The 21,472-nt window shown below is 37.9% G+C and overlaps 1 pseudogene; it reads right to left on the minus strand.

The window, feature by feature from the left end:
• Positions 1–5,625: 5,625 nt before the first annotated feature.
• LOC114226569 (alpha-ketoglutarate dehydrogenase component 4 pseudogene) lies at positions 5,626–6,180 on the minus strand (annotated as a pseudogene).
• Between the last annotated feature and the right edge of the window lie 15,292 nt (positions 6,181–21,472).

The following is a 21,472-nucleotide window of genomic DNA, read 5'->3' on the forward strand; positions in this document are numbered from 1 at the left end:
TCATAAAATGAGTTTGGAAGTTTTCCTTCCATTTCTATTTTTTGGAACAGTTTCAGGAGAACAGGTATTAATTCTTCTTTAAATGTCTGATAGACTTCCCCTGGGAAGCTATCTGGCCCTGGGCTTTTGTTTGTTGGGAGATTTTTGATGACTGCTTCAATTTCCTTAGTGGTTATAGGTCTGTTCAGGTTTTCTATTTCTTCCTGGTTCAATTTTGGTAGTTGATACATCTCTAGGAATGCACCCATTTCTTCCAGGTTATCTAATTTGCTGGCATAGAGTTGCTCATAATATGTTCTTAAAATTGTTTGTATTTCTTTGGTGTTGGTTGTGATCTCTCCTCTTTCACTCATGATTTTGTTGATTTGGGTCATTTCTCTTTTCTCTTTGATAAGTCTGGCCAGGGGTTTATCAATCTTGTTAATTCTTTCAAAGAGCCAGCTACTAGATTCGTTGATCTCTTCTACTGTTCTTTTGGTTTCTATTTCATTGATTTTTGCTCTGATCTTTATTATTTCTCTTCTCCTGCTGGGTTTAGGCTTTATTTGCTGTTCTTTCTCCAGCTCCTTTAGGTGTAGGGTTAGGTTGTGCATTTGAGACCTTTCTTGTTTCTTCAGAAAGGCTTGTATTGCTATATATTTTCCTCTCAGGACTGCCTTTGCTGTGTCTGAAAGATTTTGAGCAGTTGTGTTTCTATTTTCATTGGTTTCCATGTTTTTTTTTAATTCTTCTTGAATTTCCTGGTTGACCCATTCATTCTTTAGTAGGATGCTCTTAAGCCTCCATGTATTTGAGTTCTTTCCGACTTTCTGCTTGTGATTGAGTTCTAATTTCAAAGCATTGTGGTCGGAAAATATGCAGGGAATAATCCCAAACTTTTGTTACTGGTTGAGACCTAATTTCTGACCTAGGATGTGATCAATTCTGTAAAATGTTCCATGGGCACTAGAGAAGAATGTGTATTCCGTTCTTTGGGATGGAATATTCTGAATATGTCTGTAAAGTACATTTGGTCCACTGTGTCATTTAAAGTCATTATTTCCTTGTTGATCTTTTGCTTAGATGATCTGTCCATTTCAGTGAGGGGGGTGTTAAAGTCCCCCACTATTATTGTATTGTTGTCAATGTGTTTCTTTGCTTTTGTTATTAATTGCCTTATATAATTGGCTGCTCCCATGTTCGGGGCATAGATATTTACAATTGTTAGATCTTCTTGTTGGATAGACCCTTTAAGTAGGATATAGTGTCCTCCTCATCTCTTATTACACTCTTTGTTTTAAAATCTAATTTGTCTGATATAAGGATTGCCACCCCAGCGTTCTTTTGGTGTCCATGAGCATGGTAAATGGTTTTCCACCTCCTCATTTTCACACTGGGGGTGTCTTTGGGTCTAAAATGAGTCTCTTGCAGACATCATATTGATGAGTCTTGTTTTTTAATCGAAACTGAGAGCCTGTGTCTTTTGATTGGGGCATTGAGTCCACTTACATTCAGGGTAACTATTGAAAGGTATGAATTTAGTGCCATTGTATTGCCTGTAAGGTGACTGTTACTGTATATTGTCTGTGTTCCTTTCTGGTCTATGCTGCTTTTAGGCTCTGTCTTTGCTTAGAGGACCTCTTTCAATATTTCTTGTAGGGCTGGTTTCGTGTTTGCAAATTCCTTTAGATTTTGTTTGTCCTGGAAGCTTTTTATCTCTCCTTCTATTTTCAGTGACAGCCTAGCTGGAGAGAGTATTCTTGGCTGCATATTTTTCTCGTTTAGTGCTCTGAAGATCTCATGCCAGTCCTTTCTGGCCTGCCAGGTCTCTGTGGATAGGTCTGTTGCCAATCTAATGTTTGTACCATTGTAAGTTACATATCTCTTCTCCTGAGCTGCGTTCAGGATTTTCTCTTTGTCTGTGAGACTCGTAAGTTTTATTATTAGATGTCGGGGTGTTGACCTATTTTTATTGATTTTGAGAGGGGTTCTCTGTGCCTCCTTCCTTTTGATGCCTGTTTCCTTCCTCACATTAGGGAAGTTCTCTGCTATTATTTGCTCCAATATACCTTCTGCCCCTCTCTCTCTTTCTTCTTCTTCTGGGATCCCAATTATTCTAATGTTGTTTCGTCTTATCATATCGCTTATCTCTCGAATTCTGCCCTCGTGATCCTGTAGTTGTTTCTCTCTCTTTTACACAGACTCTTTATTTTCCATCATTTGGTCTTCTATATCGCTGATTCTCTCTTCTGCCTCATTTATCCTTCCAGTTAGTGCCCCATTTTTGATTGCACCTCATTAATAGCCTTTTTGATTTCTACTTGGTTAGATTTTAGTTCTTTTAATTCTCCAGAAAGGGTTTCTATAATAACTTCCACACTTTTTTCAAGCCCAGCTAGTATCTTTAAAGTCATGATTCTGAACTCTAGGTCCAACATCGTACTAATGTCAGTATTGAGTAGGTCCCTGGCAGACGGTACTACCTCTTGTTCTTTTTGCTGAGGTGATTTTTTTCGTCTTGTCATTTTGTCCAGAGGAGAACAGATGAATGAGAGAACAGAATGCTAACAGGTTAACAACGTCTCCAGCAAATATACTGTATACAAATCAGAAAAGACCTGAAACCAGGGGACAAGAAAGGGAAAGAAAGAAGAGAAACAAAAGGAAAAAGAAAAAGATAAAAACAAACAAAAAGAGAACAAAACAAAACAAAACAGAATATGATCAAATATGATCAGGCTAGTGCATAGATCAGTGCCACACACTAGCTTTTAGGCATATTTTGGTCTGTTAGAAGAAAGTGCCTGCTAAAATTTTAAAGGAAGAAAGACTTATATATGTACAACATAAGGGTTGATAAAATGAAGGGATGGCAGATGACTGTAAAGATGAAAATTATAAAAGATTTTATAAAAGGAATTGATAAAAAGTTGTTTTTAAAAAGAAAGAAGATTTAAATAGAAAAAGAAAAAAGAAAAAAAAGGAAAAAAAGGGGGAGAATGTGATCAGGCAGAAAAATAGAACAAAGCCATACACTAGTGATTTAGGGTATATTTTGATCTGTTAGAAGAAATTGTATCTCAAAATTTTAAAGAGAGAACAACTTATATATATATGCCAAAAATGAGGGTAACTACTATGAAGGGATAAAAATTTGACTCTAAAAATGAAAAATAAAAAATGTTTTTTTAAAAAAAGGGATTGATAAGATCTTGTTTGAAAAAGGGAAAAAGAAAAATTAAAAAAATCAGTTAAAAAATTAACTTTGAAAAACTAATGAATCATGGTAAAAAAAAAGCCATGAATTCTATGTGCAGTATTCCCCTAGCGCTGGAGTTCTCCCGTTCTCCTTGATTGGTAAACTTGGTCTTGGCTTGCTGGCTGTTCCTGCTGATCTTCTGGGGGAGGGTCCTGTTGCCGTGGTTCCCAAATATCTTTGCTGGAGGGGGAATTGCCCGGCCCTTGTGAGTCCAGGCTAAGCAAGCTGCTCGGGTTTGCTCTCAGGAGCTTTCGTTCCCTGCAAGCTCTCGGTACAGCTTTGGAGGACCAGGGTGAAAATGGTGGCCTCCCAATCTCCACCCGGAGGAGCTGAGAACTCGGGGCCCCGCTCCTCAGTGCGCCCCCAGAGAAAGCAGTCACTCCCATGTCCCAGGTCTCTGGCCGCACTCCGTGCTCACCAGGCCTGTGACCGAGCGTTTCTATCTCTGGCACCTGACCCCGTGTGGAGTCTCCAAACCCAGCAGATCCCTGCGGTGCTCTCCCATGCCGCTCCTCCCCGGGGAGGAAGGGGAGTCTCCCCAGCTCTGCTGCTTGTTGGGTCCCTGCTGGAGGAGCAGTGGCCCGACTGGGCCACAGATCACAGTTTATGGCAACCCCGAGCTGAGAGCCCGCGCCTCGGCTCCGTCTCTGCAGCCGGCTTCCCCGCTCCGAAACCTGGGAGCTCTGCCGCACTCAGGCACCCCTGGTCTTTCTGTGACCCCGAGGGTCCTGAGACCACACTGTCCCGCGAGGGTTCCACCCCCCCGCTTAGCCACTGGAGCGATGTCCCTCAGCAGAGCCAACTTCTAAAAGGTCCGATTTTGTGTTCCGCGGCTCTAGCACTTGCCAGAAGCGGCCGATGGAGGCCCCCTCCCCCGCCGTCTATCCTCCCGAATATCGTCTCAGATTCACTTCTCCGCACGTCCTACCTTCCAGTAAGTGGTCACTTTTCTGTTCAGAGAGTTGTTGCTACTCTCCTCTTCGATCTCCTGTTGAGTTTGTAGGTGTTCAGAATGGTTTGATCCCTATTCATCTGAATTCCTGAGACCAGACAAAATCCAGGTCTCCTACTCCTCCGCCATCTTGCTCCGCCCCTCAGTCATCTTGTCAGTCATCAGTGAGTAGTTCCTAGTCCACCAGACACTGTAATTCCCTTCTATAGACAAGTCACTGGCACCAGGAAGATGTTAAACTCCATGGTGTTCTTTTGAAAAATGGAGAAGACTGCTTCTCTTCTTTACAGTGCACTCTGAAATCTGTAGCTTAAGACTGAGAGTTTTCAGCCCTTTTTGCTCATAAATGTTCTAATCCTCATAAAACTTAGATATGAATCCTAAAGGTGGCTGGGCTAAGGCGCTACTATAAATTACACACCTATCAACGGCCTTCTCAAATACTTAGACACTGAGTGTATGTTGTTCCAAAAGCTTCTTATATCTTAGGTGAGTGAGCTTCTCTTGATTCTCCATTACCATCTCTGTCCAATTTCACTTGCAGTCCAACAAAGGATACTGCTACTTAAGTAATAGTTATGTTGTGTTGTTTAAATTAAGAATTCTACCTTTACCATGGTAACATGCTCAAGTGGGAAAAATATTATATAAAGTATAAACATCATACCTATGAAAAGCCAGTTTTGTGTGTGTGTTTATTTTTTATTTATTTATTTTTTCAAGGTATGGAAGAAAATTTATTTAGCTTTGTGAGGCTTTACTTTCACAATAATACATACCCTTGGCACTGTAAGACCCTATTAAGGTTTCATAAATTGCCTTAGTAAGGTAAATATTTAGGTTGATTTTATGAGACTTTCAAACATTAAGTTTTAGAAAGTTAGTGGTTTCCAGAATTTGCACAGATGATGACAATTAAAACAGTGAAATAAAGAATAAGACTTTCTCAACACCCCTAATAACATAGTAAGTTGCAATTTATAGTCAAACACCTATTTCTAGGTTATATTCATTTTGATCTCTTATTTTCCATTTTAAATTCTGGTATTTTCTTCTGAATACAGGTTACAAATAATCTTTTGTATTAACTCCCAGTTTTAATACCACAAAGTCACCTGTTTTACCTTGACTATATTTTTATCATTTAGTGTAGGATACACTTTTTAAACAAGTTATACTCCAGTAACTTTGTGAATGAAAAAAAGGGGAAGAAAACTAAGAACAAATAATGGAGTCATTCTTTCACTGATCCTCATCCAATTTCAGGAAAATCACTTCCCAAAAGCAGTAATTCTAATAAATCTTTCCATGTCTAAAAAGAAACTGAAACAAAAGAGAAACCATGGGAAACCTGTGATAGTTTACTAGATATTGTGTGCTTTTAGTAGCTCAACACTGGTAATACTTGATAATCAAGAGTAAATTAATAGGCTAACATTTAAAAATGTATACTTTAATAAGCATATAAACAATTAGGTAAGCTTGTGGAGAAGCTGACCAAGATACATATATTAGGAGATACAATTGTCCATCTAAATTTTCTAGATTTCTTTTTTTTTTTTGCAGAGTATTTATTCAAGTTATTTACTATATAATTTCTCATGTGCCATTTTGGAAGTCCTTTATTGTAAAGACTAGTCTTCTGTCTGATGACAAACAGCAGCCACACTGTCAGTGATTATTCTGGACCTCCATGTTGGATAAATTCAATTTCTTCTTGAGATACAAGTTTCCTTCTGTATTTCTGAGGTAATGTTTTTATTATTTCTGCAGTGTCTGGTGGACCCTGATGCACCAGCAAATCTGGGGATTTACTTCCCTTAGAATGCTGTGAAATTGAAGAAGCGTGAGACAGTAGTCCTGCTGATCTCAAAACTTCTGATACGTTAGGTTTAGGATTGTCTCTTCTGTCAGAGAACCTTATTAATGGAGTATGTGGCTTGACTACCTGAACGACCCTGCCGGCAGACGCCATCTTACTGCCCATCATGACCCCAGGATGTGGCAGCAGTTTCTGTGTGTGTGTGTTTTTAATCATAAGAGCTTAACCCAGAGACTACAGACTTCCTGGTAAATACTTATATAAATTATATGGAGAGTGGCAGAAATAAAAGAATGTCTTTAATAAGTTTTAATCAGAGATTGCAAATTGGTAAATATTTTTGTTTGGCCTACAAACTATCTGTAATTTAAATGAATAATTAAGATAATAATTCAATAGTAAAAAATAATGGTAGCTGAGGTTAATTAGTGCTTACCGTGTTGGGCCTTACATGAATTTCACTCAGTTAGTCTTCACGAAATCCTACAAGGTAGGCAGCACTGCAACAGGGCACTCCTGCCAGGATAACAGACATGACATGGTCTTCACAGCCTTTGAGACAACACTATTTTGAGCTCCACTTTCAGTTGAGAAAACCAAAACATGGAGCAGTTGAGTAACACAGAAGAGTCACAGACTAGACAGTGTCAGAGCCAGGATTCAAACGCAGGGTCTCGGGCTCTAAAACGTGCCCTGTGCTACACTGACTCTAAAATCGTAGGATTTCACACCACTCCTATTTTGGAAAAATCAGATGATCTGGGGACAACACCCCTCATTTTGTTATGGGGTTGTTCCTCTGCACAAGCATATGTACATAACCATTTTAGCATGGTCCATTCTTCTCTACTATCTCCTTGACAGGGAGCACTTTAACATTACATTTGCCTTCCTGCTCTTCCTACAGCAGAGTTGAAGGGAAGGTGAAAGATCTCTCATATACATGTCTCTAACCCAAATGATAGTTCAAGAGCGCTAGGTATTCTATCACTCCTTCTCTACACACTCTGTCACCACTGGCCCTGTATACATGTGAATTTGTGAATCTAGATCTTGGTTTTCAAACCAAGACCTATAAAATAACAGCAAATCTCAAAATTATACCTGCAGCTATATAATTTTGAGTTCCACCCTAAAGTAGCAGAATGGATAGATTTTGATCATAGGCTTTGGATTAGTCGCATCTAATTTAAATAAAAGCTTCACCACCTATTAGCTGTATGACTTAGGATAATTATATTTCAGGCCCTGAGCCTCAATTTCTATTACTATTCAGTGTATCTAACAAAATAAATATGTTCAGCCCATCCATACTCATTGAATGAATAAACAATTATGTGAATGAAAGTATAAATGAAAATGTATAAAATGCTAAACAAGTACTGCTATTTTATATTATTTTTCTGTATTATCTCTTAGTTTCATGTCTGAGTCTTTGATACTTTAATATGAAAAAGAAAAGTGCTGATATTAATCATTCAAAGCTATCTATATACTGATGATTTTCCCCTTGTAGAGTCTAATCAGGATGCTCTGCAACAATGGTTATGTGATTTGCTAAAGCTGCACTTTTCTTTGATCTATCAGTGTTAAAGGCAAAGGTTCTCCTGCAGAGCTAGCAGAGATACATGGGAATTGCAACCAAGATCCTGGCCAATGACTTTATTCCTCTAATGAATGACATGACCTTTGTTACTTGAATGTATTCTCCCTCTCACATCAGCCTTGAGGAAGTAACTATTTGCCTGCATATATATGTGTTGTTGATTGACAAATGCATTTGCAGAACATAGAGGATACCAAAAAGGAAACTAAGATGTCCCTTAGTTTCCTATAACATGTATCACTTTGCATTATATAGTTTGGATATTTGACTGTTGCAATATTAGATCATTAGAGCCTAATATTACTAGGGCCCAGCCAAGTGTTTTACAGAAAGCAGACACTCAATAAATTCTTGCTCAAGAAGTAAATGAATGGATAAATAATTGAGCACATAGCAGAAAAGTTCACTGTATTCACACTCCTTTGCCTGAGTTCACATATACAATCAGCCTGAGTATCAAGAGAGAAAGAAAAATAAAACAGACTAAGTCATGGTCTCAACAGACACCACTTGCTTCACTAGATTAGGTTACCCCCAGATTTCCAAAGGTAAGGAATGAGATGGAAAGCTCGCTTTAGCTACTCCTTTAAGCATATGATTTCCTAAAGGGAACTTGAAGGGGCTTCATGACTACCCCTTTAAATATATGAAGATATCTTGTTTGGAAGATGGGAGTGGAGTAGAAGGGCACTAGGCTGGCCTCGTCCTACAAATACAACTAGATAACTCTCAAATCATCTTAAAAACCCCAGAAATTGACCTGAAGACCAGCAGAACAAACTCTACAGCTAAAGGTAGAGAACAGGCCATATCAAAGAAGGTAGGAAGTATAAAGATGTGGTTCAGGAGAGAAATGGATCATGGCCCCTGCAGTGGGGAAGGAGCCACAGTCACAGAGAAGGGCAAGAGACAGACCAGCACACAGGGGAACACACGGAGAAAATAAATCCCCATGGCAACTGGCTTGGAAAGTGAGAGGGGTTGAATTTCATGAGTTCTTGCAACCAGCTGGGCTTAAAGGTCAGTGGGTTTGGCTCTAGGAGACCCCAGAGGACATTGGGGCTGTTCTTAGAGAGAAAGCAGGAAAACAGCCCATGGACATACAGTATAGAAACAGCATACTAAAGAGTGCCTGGAACACACAGTGAGGAGGTTATTCGCTCATCATGGAGCAAGCCCCAGAGGGACAGAGTTCGTGAAGAGACAACTCCAGAAACAAAGGAATAGGCTGGTGCCATTTCCCTTCCCTGCCCCTCAGCATAAACACAGGCCCACAGCATCCACACTCACTGTCTAACATGCTTACACCAAGCCCCAACCCCCAAAGCTCCAGTGGAACTGCCCCTCCCAGTCATGCTTGCTTTAGTCCCAGGGCAGTGGGTCCCCTCCCCAGGGAGACCAGCCCAAACCCCGGCTCACACTGCATCTACCATCTACCAATGTGGGAGTTTTGCAGAGCCTCAGTTCCATTGGCAGTGGCTACAAGTCTCATTTAACAAACAGACCGAACACATTTGGTTAAAATGTGTTATATTCGGGCCAGGGACCAAATAGTACCCACCACAGGCAAAGAAAAATCTCTGCAGGTGACTGGCCTGAAAAATACAGTAGCCAGGACAAAAGAGCAGAGCACACACAGTGCACATTGGAAACATTCCCAAAAGTGCCAGGCCCTGGGGAACAAAGGGACACTACACATCAGGGCACTACAGGACCTATTCTTCAGAAGGCTATTACTCTCAAGAACAGGAAACATAGCTGACTTTCCTCCATAGAGAAACAGGGAGAGAGACTTAGACAAAATGAGAAAACAGAGAAATTTATCACAACTGCAGGAAAAGTATAAGGCCACAGCCAGAGATTTAAGTGAAAGAGATAAAAGCACAGTTGCAGTGCTGCCTACCTTGCAGGATTTTGTGAGGACTAAATGAGTGAAATTCATGTAAGGCCTGACATGGTAAGCACTTAATTAACAACAGCTACCATTATTTTTTACTATTGAATTATTATCTTAATTATTCATTTAAATAATAAATAGTGTGTGGCAAAGAAACTGAGTCAGTAATAAAAAAAACTCCCAACCAACAAAACTCCAGGAACAGATGGCTTCACAGGCAAATTTTACCAAATATTTAAATAAGAGTCAATACTTATTTTTCTCAAACTATTCCGAAAGACAGAAAAGGAAGGAAAACTTTTATACTCTATAAGGCCAGCATTACCCTGGTACCAAAACCAGATGAAGACACCAGAAAAAAGGAGAAATGCAGGCCGATATCCTTGATGAAGATAGATGCAAAGTCCTCCACAAAATACTAACAAACCAAATCCAACAATGCATTAAAAATATCATTCACCATGATCAAGTTGGATTTATTCCTGGGTTGTAAGGGTGGTTCACTCTTTGCAAATCAATGTGATCTGTCATATCACCAAGAGAAAGGTTAAAAACCATATGATCACTTCAATAGATGCAGAAAAAGCCCCTGACAAAGTACAACAGTGATTCATGATAAAAACCCTCAAACAAGAAGATTTAGAGGGAACATACCCCAACATAATAAAGGTATATATGAAAAACCCAGAATGAACATCATCTTTTTTTAAAGATTTTATTTATTTATTTGACAGAGAAAGCAAGACAGCACAAGTAGGGGGAGCAGGAGAAGAGGAGGGAGAAGCAGGCTCCCCGCTGAGCAGGGAGCCCAATGTGGGGTCTCAATCCCAGGACCCTGGGATCATGACCTGAGCTTAAGACAGACGCTTAACCATCTGAGCCACCCAGGTGCCCCAACATCATCCTTAATGTAGAAAAACTGAGAGTTTTTTCCCAAAGATCAGGAAGAAGAAAAGGATGTCCACTTTCACCGCTTTTTTTCAATACAATACCAAAGTCCTAGCCACAGCAATCAGAAACAAAAAGAAAGAAAAGATATCCAAATTATTAAGGGAAAAGTAAAACTTTCACTCTTTGCAGATGACATGATATTATATATAGAAAACCCTGAAGATTCTATCAAAAGACTACTAGAACTATTAAATGAATTCAGTAAGGTCACAGGATACATAATCAATGTACAGAAGTACGTTGCATTTCTATATAACAATAGCAGCAGAAAGATAAATTAAGAAAACAATCCCATTTACAAATGCACCAAAAATAATAACATACCTAGGAATACACCTAACCAATGTGGTGAAAAACCTGTACTCTAAAAACTATAAAACACTGATGAAAGAAACTAAGAGGACACAGAAACGGAAAGACATTCCATGCTCATGGGTTGGGAGAACAAATATTGTTAAAATATCTATCCTATCCAAAGAAATCTACACATTTAATGCAATCCCTATGAAAATATCAATGGTATTTTTTGCAAAGCAGTTCTAAAAGGTGTATGGAACCAGAAAAGACCCCAAATGGCCAAAATAATCTTGAAAAAGAAAAGGAAAGCTGGAGGCATTACAATTCTGATTTCAAGTTATATTACAAAGCTGTAATAATCAAAGCAGTATGGTACTGGCACAAAAATAGACAGGCAGATCAATGAAACAGAAAAGAAAAGCCAGGAATAAAACCACAACTATATGGTCAATTAATCTTCAACAAAGCAGGGAAGAATATCCAATGGGAAAAATACAGTCTCCTCAACAAGTGGTGTTGGAAAAACTGGACAGCTACATGCAAAAGAAAAATAATGGACCACTTTCTTATACCATAGACAAAAATAAATTCAAAATGGATTAAAGACCTAAATGTGAGACATGAAACCATAAAAATGCAAGAAAAGAACATAGGCAGTAACCTCTTTAACATTGGCTGTAGCAACATTTTTCTAGATATGTCTCCTGAGGCAAGGGAATCAAAAGCAAAAATAACCTATTGGGACTACATCAAAATAAAAACCTTCAGTGCAAGAAACAATCAACAAAACTAAAAGGTATCCTATGGAATGAAAGAAGATATTTACAAAGGACATCCTATAAAGGGTAGTATTCAAAATATATAAAGAACTCATAAACTTAACACCCAAAAAACAAATAATCCAATTAAAAAGGGGCAGAAGACATGTACAGACATTTCTCCAAAGAAGACATCCAGATGGCCAACAGACACATGAAAAGATGTTTATCATCGTTTTCCATCAGGAAAAAGCATATCAAAACTACAATGAGATATCACCACACACCCATCAGAATGGCTAAAGTCAATAACACAGGAAACAACAACTGTTGGCCAGGATGTGGAGAAAAAGGAACTCTCATGCACCGTTAGTGGGAATGCAAACTGGTACAGCCACTGTCTAAAACAATATGGAGGTTCCTCCAAAAGTCAAAATAGGTCTACCCTATGACTCAGCAATCACACTATGAGGTATTTACCCACAGAATTCAAAAACACTAATTCAAATGGACACATGCAACCTTATGTTTATAGTAGCATTATTTACAATTGCCAAATTATGGAAGTGGCCCAAATATCCATCAATTGATGAATGGCAAAAGAAGCTGTGGTGTGTATGTAAATATATATATGTGTGTTTGTGTCTGTGTCAGTGTATATATATATATATAAAATGAATATTATTCAGCCATAAAAGAATGAAATATTATGAGATATTGCCATTTACAATGACATGGATAGAGGTAGAGAGTATAAGTGAAATAAGTCAGTCAAAGAAAGACAAATACATGTCATTTTACCATATGTCAGATTTAAGAAAAAAAAAACAAAGGGAGAGAGATCAAGAAATCAAGAAACAGACTCTTAATTATAGAGAACTGATGGTTAACAGAGAGGAGATGTGTAGGGGGATGGGTTAAATAGGTGATGGGGATTCAGGAGTGCACTTGTCATGATGAGCACTAAGTGATGTATGGAATTGTTGAGTCACTATATTGTACACCTGAAACTAATATAGCACTGTATGTTAATGAACTGGAATTAAAATAAAAACTTAAAAAGTAAGTAAACAAACAAGCATTTACTAAAGCTGAACTCAAAGGGGAATTTCTCATGTGAACGACACATAAAATCAAACTCCAAATGGCTTATCTATGCCACAGCATGGACTATTTGTTTCCAGAGAATTCCTTGAATATGTCAGCATCAAAAATTAGTGTGAAGCAGGCACTGAAAGAAAAGCCGAGTTCCAGTGAAGTATCTGATGGAAGCTTAGACTATTCCATAATTAAAGAAGCATCAAGAGATCCATAAATGCACAACTTAGCATACAAATTATACTTAGCAAAAATAATTAGAATAAATACATAAATTTTCATTCAATTCCTCAAAACCTGGCACCTGAAGACCTCAATGTAATTTTCAGTAAATATTCCTATTATTGTCTTAAAAATATAAATATATTATGTTTTTTTTAATTTTTTATTGTTATGTTAATCACCATATATTACATCATTAGTTTTTAGTGCAGTGTTCCATGATTCATTGTTTGTTCATAACACCCAGTGCTCCATGCAGAACGTGCCCTCCTCAATACCCATCACCATGCTAACCCATCCCCCTACCCCCCTCCCCTCTAGAACCCTCAGTTTGTTTTTCAGAGTCCATCATCTCTCATGGTTCGTCTCCCCCTCTGACATACTCCCCTTTTCTTCCTCTCCTGTTATCTTCTTCTTTTTCTTTTTTCTTAAAATATGTTGCGTTATTTGTTTCAGAAGTACAGATCTGTGATTCAACAGTCTTGCACAATTCACAGCGCTCACCGTAGCACATACCCTCCCCAATATCTATCACCCAGCCACCCCATCCCTCCCACCCCCAACCACTCCAGTAACACTCAGTTTCTTTCCTGAGATTAAGAATTCCTCATATCAGTGAGGTCATGTGATACATGTCTTTCTCTGATTGACTTATTTCACTCAGCATAACACCCTCCAGTTCCATCCACGTCGTTGCAAATGGCAAGATCTCATTCCTTTTGATGGCTGCATAATATTCCATTGTGTATATATACCACATCTTCTTTATCCATTCCTCTGTCGATGGGCATCTTGGCTCTTTCCACAGTTTGGCTATGGTGGACATTGCTGCTATAAACATTGGGGTACACGTACCCCTTCGGGTCCCTACATTTGTATCTTTGTGGTAAATACCCAGTAGTGCAATTGCTGGATCGAACGGTAGCTCTATTTTCAACTGTTTGAGGAAACTCCATACTGTTTTCCAGAGGGGTTGCACCAGCTTGCATTCCCACCAACAGTGTAGGATATATTATATGTTCTTATATATTAAAAGCATCAGAAGTGAGCAACACTCTACTATAGCTTATGATTTCATGGTGGAAACAATAATACAGATTTTAAATATTTCAAGAAAAATCCACTTTAAGTGTATTTAATGTGTATAGAGAATGAAAAATATCCTAATACCTTCTGAGATTAAAAATCATAGGGATTCTTTTTTTTGAGAAATGTCATGGACAATAGCTTAAAAGAAAAAAAATTGGTAACTTTCAATAATATATGATAGAGTAAAGCCATGTTTATTTAACTCCTTTAAATAAAATAAATGATTAGTAAAAAAAAAAAAGTGAGATGAAAATCCTGTTTGCAGTGAGACTAAACAAAGATACCTATAAATCTCACATCACAGCCTGTCAAAAATGCCTATCAGACATTGTGCCTCTTGGGTTAATTCAAGATGGATCTTAAAACTCAATACAATATTTCATAGTGCAAATAGCATGCATACTTTCCTAAAAGGTATGTATAGCACTTCTGAGCACCTCAATTTTTATCTTTTGCTTGGAAAAATTAGGTGAAAGGTGGGATAAGAAAATGAATAGAGTACTTGATAACCACTTCCATGCATGATACTAGAGAGAAGATCAACAGGGAAGGCGGAGTTAAAAGAAAGAAGTGTGCAGTGTAGTCATATTTATTTGCAAAGAATCTAACTCCCAAATCAAAAAATTTTATAAACATGAAAAGGGTGTATGGAGGGAAAACCTTCAATGGCTATTACCTGCTGACTCATTCAATGTATCAGAGGAAAACAATAAAACTGGATTTAGTTTTTCATTTTTTCACAATATATGTAAGTCAAATATACCTTAATCCTATGTGAATTATACCTCAAGAAAACTGAGGAAAATTTTAAGCTAAAAAAAATTAAACAAAATGCCTGTGAATTTCAGAGATGGCAGCCTCAACTTTTAGCCAGGTGATTTCTGTCCATTAACATATGATAAAATTTGAGGATAGATATGTCCCTAGGATACAAGATGTAGCAGATGATTTTATTATGCAACACTTTGGGGATAAACACATACTGAAAAGTGAAGAAAGCAGTGTTGGTTAGAGTGAGAAATTCAAATGTTATGCCGTCAATACAAAGGCATGAGCTGATCTCGAGGTGGGTTGGGAGAGTTGTGCCAAACTGGCACAAAGGATCAAGCTTTATGATCTGACATTTTCAATTATTGAGTGCTTTCAGAGACCAGGCTTCCCTCTTCACATGAGAGCAATTCCCAAAAGCTGGAGGAATGAGTACTTTATTCCTGAAGTTGATAGGTGTGGAAATAAATTCCCCATATGTTAACAAAAATAAATGTAAAACTGAATAGCAAGGTCAAAAGGAATAGAAAACAAATGACTCAGAATATATGAGTCCAATCATATTTGATGACTTTACTGAATTCACGTCTAAAGAAAGAGTCTGAAGGAAATTGAAATAAAATCAGTACACCATCTCCACAAGGGAAACATTAGGTTTATTCCTTATTGTTTCATAATAACATCTGGTACCAAAAAAACAACAGCACATCACTTACAATATTTTTAATTTAATCTTCCAGTGCTTGGACTTTTGTTTATCGTGTCTGCTTTATAAATGTTTATTTCTGAAGCTGATAATACCACGACTGTTCAGTAGGGAAGGGTATAATATGCTACAAGTTAAAGACATTTTAGGCAGGTGCCTGGGTGGCTCAGTCAGTTAAGTGTCTGCCTTCAGCTCAGGTCATGATCACAAGGAACTGGATCCAAGTCCTGCATCTGGCACCTTGCTCAGTGGGGAGTCGGCTCCTCCCTCTCCCACTGTCCTTCCCCCAGCTTGTGCTCTTTCTTTCTCACTCTCTCTGAAATATATAAATAAAATATTAAAAAAAAAGACATTTTACAAGACTGTTGAATCACAGATCTGTACCTCTGAAACAAAAAATGCAACATGTGTTAAGAAAAAAAAAAAGAAGAAGATAGCAGGAGGGGAAGAATGAAGGGGGGGAAATCGGAGTGGGAGATGAACCATGAGAGACGATGGACTCTGAAAAACAAACTGAGGCTTCTAGAGGGGAGGGGGGTGGGAGGATGGGTCAGCCTGGTGATGAGTATTAAAGAGGGCACGTTCTGCATGGAGCACTGGGTGTTATGCACAAACAATGAATCATGGAACACTACATCAAAAATTAATGAAATATGGTGATTAACATAACAACAAAAAATTAAAATTTAAAAAAGACATTTTTGGCACTTAATTGTGAGATGTATTTCTACTAGAACTCTCCAAAAGTCTTGGAGGTGCATAAAGGATGTGAATCGCTCTTTTGTTCTTAAAGCTGTAAATCATAAGGGTATTGAGATGTGTATTAAACACCACTACCAGAATGTAAACATGAAAATCATATAACAACTTGCTTTTGAAAAACCTCTGGGAGCACAGTCAATTGGTCAAATATGAGCTCCTCCTGAGGCCTGGCACTACACTTAGCATTTGACTTCTGCCCATTGCTTAACTGGATTATTTATTCTTTTCAGTGTTGATTCTGATGAGTTCTTTGTAGATTCTGGATACTAGCCCTTTATCCAAAATGTCATTTGCAATTATCTTCTCCCATTCAGTAGGTTGCCTTTTAGTTTTGTTGTTTCCTTCACTGTACAGAAGATTTTAATCTTGATGAGGTCCTAATAGTTTACTTTTGCTTTTTTTCCCATGCCTCCAGAGATGTGTGTAGTAAGAAGTTGCTGTGGCCAAGGTCAAACAGGTTGCTGCCCGTTATCTCCTCTAGGATTTTGATGGATTCCTGTCTCACATTTAGGACTCTCATCCATTTTGAATTTATTTTTGTGTATGGTGTAAAAAAGTGGTCCAGTTTCATTCTTCTGCATGTTACTGTCCAATTTTCCCAACACCATTTACTGAAAAGGCTTTTTTCTATTGGATATTCTTTGCTGCTTTGTCAAAGATTACTTGACCACAGAGTTGGGGGTCCATTTCTATGGGTTCCCTATTCTGTTCTTGGTCTATGTGTCTATTTTTGTGCCAGTACCATACTGTCTTGATGATTACAGCCTTATAATACAGCTTGATGTCTGGGATTGTGATGCTTCCTCTTTGTGTTTTTCAACCTCCCTTTGACTATTCGGGGTCTTTTCTGGTTCCACACAAATTTTAGGATGGTTTTGTTCTACTTCTGTGAAAAATGCTCGTGTTATTTTGATTGGGATTGCATTGAATGTGTAGATTGCTTTGGGTAGTATAGACATTTTAACAATATATTTGTTCTTCCAATCCAAGAGCATGGAATGTTTTTCCATTTCTTTGTGTCAAGTCAATTTCTTTTATCACTGTCATATACTTTTCAGAGTACAGGTCTTTTACCTCTTTGGTTAGGTGTATTCCTGGGTATCTTATGGGTTTTGGTTCAATTGTAGATGGGATCAAATCCTTGATTTCTCTTTCTGCTACTTCATTATTGGTGTATAGAAATGCAACAGATTTTTTATATTGATTTTATATCCTGCAACTTTGCTGAATTCATATCTCAGTTCTAGCAATTTTTTGGTGGAGTCTTACAGGTTTTCTACATAGAGTATCACGTCTTTCACTTTGCAACGAGTGAAAGTTTGACTTCTTCCTTCTGATTTGGATGCTTATTTCTTTTTGTTGTCTGATTGCTGAGGCTAGGACTTCCAGTACTATGTTGAACAAAAATGGTGAGAGTGTACATCCCTATCATGTTTCTGACCTTAGGGGAAAAGTTCTCTGTTTTTCCCCATTGAGGATGATATTAGCTGTGAATCTTTCAAATATGGCCTTCATGATGTTGAGGTATGTTCCTTCTATCCCTACTTTCTTGAGGGTTTTAATCAAGAAAGTCTGCTGTAGTATGTCAAATGCTTTTTCTGCATCATATAGATGAGGATCTATATGATGCAGAATTGAGAGGATCATATAGTTTTTATCCTTTCTTTTATTAATGTGGTATGACAGGTTGATTGATTTGTGGATATTAAACCACTTCTTTATCCATTTACCTATGGATGGACACTTGTTCAGCTTCGATAACTTGGCTATTGTAAATAATGCTGCAAAAAAACACATAGGAATGCATGTATCCCTTTGAATTAATGTTTTTGTATTTTTTGGGTAAATACTCAGTAGTGCAATTGCTGCATCATAGGGTAGTTTTATTTTTAACTTTTTGAGGAACCTCCATACTGTTTTCCACAGTGGGCACACCAGTTTTCATTCCCACCAATAGTACACAAAGATTCCTTTTTCTCCACATCCTTCTCAAGATTTGTTTCTTGTGTTTTTGATCTTACCCATTTTGACTGGTATAAAGTGACATCTCATTGTGGTTTTGATTTTCATTTCCCTAAAGATAAGAGATGTTGATACGATCCAGCAATTACACTACTGGGTATTACCAAAAAGATACAAATGTAGGGATCCGAAGGGGTACGTGCACCCCAATGTTTATAGCAGCAATGTCCACAATAGCCAAACTGTGGAAAGAGCCAAGATGTCCATTGACAGATGAATGGATAAAGAAGATGTGGTATATATACACAATGGAATATTATGCAGTCATCAAAAGGAATGAGATCTTGCCATTTGCAATGATGTGGATGGAACTGGAGGGTGTTACGCTGAGTGAAATAAGTCAATCAGAGAAAGACATGTATCATATGACCTCACTGATATGAGGAATTCTTAACCTCAGGAAACAAACTGAGTGTTGCTGAGTGGTGGGGGGGGTGGGAGGGATGGGGTGGCTGGGTGATAGACATTGGGGAGGGTATGTGCTCTGGTGAGCACTGTGAATTGTGCAAGACTGTTGAATCACAGATCTGTACCTCCGAAACAAATAATGCAATATACGTTAAGAAAAAAAAAAGAAGAAGAAAATAGCAGAAGGGGAAGAATGAAGGGGAGTAAATCGGAGGGGGAGATGAACCATGAGAGATGATGGACTCTGAAAAACAAACTGAGGGTTCTGGAGGGGAGAGGTTGGGGGATGGGTTAGCCTGGTGATGGGTATTAAAGAGGGCATGTTCTGCGTGGAGCACTGGGTGTTATGCACAAACAATGAATCATGGAACACTACATCAAAAACTAATGATGTAATGTATGGTGATTAACATAACATCAAAGAATTATTAAAAAAATAAAATAAAATAGAACTAATACCTAAAAAAAAAAGAAAAAAGAAAACTCCTGCTGCAGGGCTTGATGGGGCAGGGCATGAGTGTCAGCAAGGTCCATGCTTGTCCCCTGCATGAGAGGACCTGCAGCCACTGGCAAGTTGCAGGCCAGATTGGAGGGGACGGATCCACACACAAGCATGGGGCCTAGGCATACAGTGTCAGCAAGGTGTGTGCAGGAGGAGACCTGAAACTAAGGTATGGCTAAACAGGGTATGTCTGCAGGAAAACACATGGGTGGGTTGTTAGCAAGTCAGGTAGCCAGTGTTGGCACAACACTGGTCCCAGCAGGTGTGTGTGTCTGGAGGGGGGATGGTGCCTGCCATGTTCTTTGTTCCTGAAGGATTCTTCCAAAGATCCCTGCCCCTCCTGCACATGCTCTGAGATTAATAAACATATTTCCCTCCTTTATACCCCAGGAGTTTTTTCAAACAGCTGTTTCTATGTTGTATCTATGCAGGGCCATTTGTTGGGCTGTCTCTTTAAGATTGGACTCAGTTTCCTCTTACCCTACCAGCTCTCCCAGAGCCAAGCCCACTGAGTTTTAAAGTTCTAGGTGTAAAACCCTGGCGATTGAAAGAATGTATGAAATTCAGCCCCTCTAGTTTTCAAAGCCAAATGTTATGGGATTTCATCTTCTAAGTGTGGGCTCCCTGGAGTAAGAGTTTGTTTCTTTCCCCTCTCTGAGCCTGTGGCTCCCTCCTTACCACAAACATCCCTGTGGGTGCCTTTAGCTCCCCACTGTGTCTCTACCCTTCCTGTCCTCTTCATTGTGGCCTCTTCTCTCCATTTAGCTGTCAAGAGTTTGTTCTGCCAGTCTTTGGGTCATTTTCTGGATTATTTATACTGATGTGTCTGTTATCCAGTTGTATCTGTGGTACAAAGTGAGCTTAGGGTCCTTCTATTCTGCCATCTTCCCCCAAACTCCAATATTTACAATATTTTAAAGAAGAAAGTTCTGTCACAAGAACTTTATTTCCACCTATATGTTTTTCACAATTGAGATTTAATATTAAGATGTAATGTGATAGGAAGTTCTCTACCACCCATGAACCCAGCTTTAAAAAAAGAAAAAATTAAAAACTGTAATCTATAGAGCTAACAGATGAATAAAAAAAGCTCAGAAACAGAAAAGTTATGGTTGGTATGAATGAACTACAGTAAACACTGAAGACCAACTTAAGTATACAGGCAATTAAGAATTTAATTCCAAAGCTATGAGAATAATATTTAAAAAGAAGCTAGAAATGTTATGAATCTTGAAAATGTAAAATGGGGAAAAGCAGGAGGGAAAATGGATGAGGAAATTTACTTCACTTTTCCATCTTTCACGTTAAGAACTTTCCACCAAGAGAGATAAAAGAAGACAAAATAAAAATTTAACCCATGTATGTATTTAATGCAAATATGTAAAATCAAGGAACTCAAAATGATTATACATTTAAAAATTGGGCCTACTCATAAAAGGGGAGAGTAAGCAAAATTAAAAATAAATCAGAAGATCACAAAAAAAGCATATAATCTAAAAGGATATTATAACTGATAATTTCATCAAACTACACAAACTGTACATGAAGGAAATACTAAAAGAAATAGATTGAAACAGGGGCACTGGGTGGTTCAGTCAGTAAGCTTCTGCCTTTGGCTCAGGTCACGATCTCATGAGTTGTGAGACTGAGCCTCACATTGGGCTCCACACTCAAGGAGGAGTCTGCATGAGGATTCTCTCTCTCTGACCCTCCCCCTGCTTGTGCATGCTCTCTCTCTAATAAATAGTCTTAAAAAAAAGAAATAGATTGAAACACAATAGCGTTTAACTCATTTTTTATCCCCTTGACAACTGAACATAAAATAAAGATACAAAGCTTGAATGATGATTAATATTATCTATATAATAGATGGAAAGAGAGATGGGTTTATATAAGTATTTTGCTCTAATATCAATAAATCATTTTTCTAAGATAAATGTTAATTTATTTTATAACCTTATATTTTAATAATATAATTTTAATAAATAAATTGTGTAAATTCTTTTTTTGCATTTTTTAATTTTATTATGTTATGTTAATCACCATACATACATCATTAGTTTTTGATGTAGTGTTCCATGATTCATTGTTTGCATATAATAGCCAGTGCTCCATTCAATATATGTCCTCTTTAATACCCATCACCAGGCTACCCCATCCCCCCAGTTAGATAAGCTCTTTCTATGAAAGACATAAATCCTAGAAACAAAATGGAAACAACTAATAAATTATGAAAAAAATGTTAAATGTGTACACAACAAAACCTCAGTCTCATTAACAAAGGTAAAATGTGAATGCAAATCTGATTTAAAATATATATTATATATGTAAATCATATATATGACAAAAGTCTATTTTTTGTTAACAAAAAATC

The sequence above is a fragment of the Eumetopias jubatus genome, unplaced genomic scaffold (genome assembly GCF_037043125.1).
Source record: "Eumetopias jubatus isolate StellerSeaLion01/CBP00866 unplaced genomic scaffold, mEumJub1_p1.0 scaffold_7, whole genome shotgun sequence".
Lineage (NCBI taxonomy): Eukaryota > Metazoa > Chordata > Mammalia > Carnivora > Otariidae > Eumetopias > Eumetopias jubatus.